The sequence below is a fragment of the Phoca vitulina genome, unplaced genomic scaffold (genome assembly GCF_004348235.1).
Source record: "Phoca vitulina isolate PV1807 unplaced genomic scaffold, GSC_HSeal_1.0 scaffold8, whole genome shotgun sequence".
Taxonomy (NCBI): domain Eukaryota; kingdom Metazoa; phylum Chordata; class Mammalia; order Carnivora; family Phocidae; genus Phoca; species Phoca vitulina.
This window is the reverse complement of record NW_022589711.1, coordinates 74,596,583-74,600,799: the sequence shown is the minus strand read 5'-3', so window position 1 is coordinate 74,600,799 and position 4,217 is coordinate 74,596,583.

Sequence of the window (4,217 nt, the reverse complement as noted above, 5' to 3'; positions counted from 1 at the left end):
CAATTACTTTTCTGATCAATACTTGTTAATCTATGTCATTATCTCCATTAAAATCTGACTATAATCACCTTTCTTATTCAATATTTCCTGAGTAGTTCCAGTCATTTCTTTACTAAGTATTCTTTCTTGTTTCTTCCATACTTTTATCATCTGTATGTATGTGTTGGTTGACTTTACTCTAAAGTGAATTTGTGTGAATGCCTGGATGTCAACTCAACTGTTTAGTTAAGAGTGCTGTTGGAAGGCAGGCACTGAATGCAAGGGCCTAGGAGAAGGGTGTGTTCCACAGTCTCATTTAATAATAGCTGGGCTGTGGTAACAGAGAAAAAAAGAAAGTAGTGCTTATTTGCACTGCTATAGGGTTATCTTATAAGTTTTCTTTTCCTCCAGTCAGAAGAAACACAACTTTTCTGTCATCTGCCTGCAGAAGTGGCTTCGGTTTTTCTGGACAGAGTATACAATCACAACAACATGCCTCAAGAACCCCATGTATATAAACGTGGTTATTTTAGGTACCAGTAAATGGACTCAGTTGATTCATAGCCACACCTCATATTTATCAGTCAACTGCAAGTAGTCAATGGTCAAACAAAATCTTATAATAATGTAAAAAATGTGTTATATTTTAAGACTGATATTTTTACAAATTTAGACAAAATCTTGATTATTATGTATAAAAAGGATAAATGAGATTAAGGCTCAAAAGGGATTTTCCCAGTATGTCTTCCAAACACAATATTTATTTCAGTGACTTGCATTTGGGAAACAAGTTTTGAAACAAATACTGTTTGAATCAATAAGTAGATGTTTGGATAAGTAAATGAACATTGTATAGCTCAGAAATGGTTTTTGTTGTTACCCATTAGCACTTGTCAATAAAATTACATCTATTGAAAAATATACAGTGTTTTGGGGTAAATGATGAAAGGATAGAATGTTCTTTCTGTATACCACCCTGCCCCACCGCCACCATATTAATTTCCAATTGTTGCTGTGATAAATCACCACAAATTTATTGGATTAAGCAGCACAAAGTATTACCTTTCAGTTCTGGAAGTCAGAAGTCCAAAATGAGTCTTAAAGAGCTAAAATCAAGGTATCAGCAGGACTGATTCCTTCTGGAGACTCTAGGAGACAATCCACTACTTGCTTTTTCTAGTTTCTAGAAGTTGCTGGCACTCCTTAGCTCCTGCCACATCACTCCAATTTCCTTTCTCCTCCTTCCCCCTTATAAAGACATTGTGATTGCATTGAGCCCACCTGGATAATCCAACCTAGTGATCTCAAAATACTTAACTTAATCATATGTACAGCACCCCTTGAACAAGTAAGCTAATTTATTCAGTTCCCAGAGATTAGAATGTGAGCATCTTTGAAGAGCTATTATTCAGTATATTCCCTTCCCCCACCACAAAATGCTCAAAATATATGTGTTTCTAGCATGCTGGATCATGGATAATTAAATATATTTATGTTTAAAATGATGGTTAAACCATGGATAATTTAATCACTGATAATTAAACAAAAATAAAGGATACTTAAATATATTTCTACCTCAATCAAAGAAAAATCTTCAGGAATCCAGGGTTTCTAACTGGACTTTCCCATATTAATTGTAGGTGTAGACATGATTCACATACCACTGTGCATTTCAGTTCTGCCCCTAACAATATTGTACAAGTTATTAGTTGTAGAGAAATATCGAAGCAAGACTTAGTTAAGTGAAATAAAATAAAATAAAGGTAGTTGGCATGAGAAATGGATAAAAAATAAGAGAAGTGGGGGAATATAGGAAGAAAAGACTCTTTTGACAATAGTTTGATATGAAGCAGAATTATGATATGATCCTTCAAGGATATAAAAATATTTGTTGATGTACTACTCAGGAATGTATTTAGGTGCATGTAACAAAAATCTGACGAGGCCTTAAACAAATTACAGTCTCAGTTTCCTTACTTAAAAAGCAATCGGGAAGTGGGAAGTTCAGTATTGGCTTGATGGCTCCTTCGATCTCCTCTGCCATACATAGGTGTATCACAGATGGTTGTTCCATCTTCAGATATCATATTTGCATTCCAGAGATCAGAAAGAAAGAAAGGAACAAGAGTGTAAATATGTGCTGGTTGCACCTGTCCCTTTTTATCAGGAACATAAAGATTTTCTCTGAAGCTTATACCCATGACCCTTTCACAATGCATTTGCAAGACTTTGTGACATGGCGGTGCCAAGACATCATACAGCCTAGGAAGTAGGTGGACACACTACTTGCTCCAAAGTAGGAGATTATATTTTGACTAGGCCACTAACCAGTGTGTGTCAGAGTTTAACAGTATTCTTATGTAACTGTTTTATCATATGCTTCATAATCAAGGCTGGTGGTTCTCAAGAGAAGTTTGGTGGGGGCACCTGGGTGGCTCAGTTGGTTAAGCGACTGCCTTCGGCTCAGGTCATGATCCTGGAGTCTTGGGATCGAGTCCCACATCAGGCTCCCAGCTCAGCGGGGAGTCTGCTTCTCCCTCTGACCCTCTCCCCTCTCATGCTGTTTCTCTCTCTCTCTCTTGCTCTCTAATAAATAAATAAATTCTATAAAAAAATAAATTAAAAAAAGAGAAGTTTGGTGGGCAGCTTTTTTTTTTAATTCTTTTTTTTTTTTTTTAAAGATTTTATTTATTTGACAGAGAGAGACACAGCGAGAGCAGGAACACAAGCAGGGGGAGTTGGAGAGGGAGAAGCAGACTCCCTGCCAGGCAGGGAGCCCGATGTGGGACTCGATCCCAAGACCCTGGGATCATGACCTGAGCCGAAGGCAGATGCTTAACGACTGAGCCACCCAGGTGCCCCAAGTGGCAGCATTTTTAAATCACCTTGGCGGCTTGATCAAAATACACATAATCCCAGCTTCTCCATTATAATTATGACATTATGGGATACACTGTGGGCATAAGGGCATAAACACAGATATTCTGGAAATTCCTTACCTCTTCTTCCCCAACCCCTAACAAAACTATCATACTATACACATACTGAACAATGAACCTTCCACAGCAATGAACCAAAAGTGTATGTCTCTAATTTGTATACAAAGATTGTCCATGAGAAAATTAGAGAGGTATTTTTTACTCTGTTTTCTACATTTCTGTTTAACTACAAACTAAAGGTGAAAAGTATCTAATTAATGAGATCTAGGAGATATAAACCTAACACGTTCAAAACTGGTAACCCCACATTACTCAATATGAGATGATGACTCTTTTAAACAAGGAAAAATCTTAAATGAAAGACCCAATCATATAGGAGAGAAATCAGCCTAAAATGATTTACACATCTTTACTGAGAGAGAGGATGTTTTGCAGATCATTAATTTCTATCACTTTTATTTCTTCTAATTTAATGTATATAAATATATTTATAAGGGATTTTTATAGCTCTTGTTCAATAAAAAACATAATACAAATGTATTTGTATTTTTTTACATACATATTACATATTTATATACAAATGTATGTAAAAAATGTAACATATTTTTGGCTATACATTTCACCTACAGTATTTTCCTTGAATTAAAAAAAACTTAACACATTTTTTTACCAAAGTTTAGATGTAATATAGCAGGAATTATCTTAAATTCTCTTTCTAATTAACAGAGTAATTTCATGGAGTTTAATATAAAAATAAATCAATGAATAATTTTATTTAATATGATCTGTAAAAATTATGGTGGGTGACAAAGCAAATATTTCTTTTCCCTAAATGAAGCAATTTAAAGTATCTTCAATTTATTTTTTCATGAGAACCTATAGAATAGGTAAACTTTTTAGACTTAGTGCTACAGCTTTTCAGTTATATTTTAGTGGCTTATTGAAAAGGGAAAAAGTAAGCAGAAGGAAATAAAAACTGTAAGATTCATATGGAGCAAAAAAAATCTGAATTGGAATAATGTACATTTTCATGCCACCAAGAAGATTGTTTCTGTATTTCCATAACTTCTGGCATGGCATTTTTGTATTTTAACAGCCTTGTTATTCATGAATGAGGGATAATCCTTAAGGTCATTAATTTTTATACCAAAAGACATTTAGAAATTCTCATTTATTAGAATTACTGTGTGCGAACAGTTAAAATAATGAACTGGAATGGACACATTACATCATATTAGAACATCACAGGTTTTTAGAAAGTATTTTAGAGTTAAGGTTTCAGAAATTGACAGTGGTCTA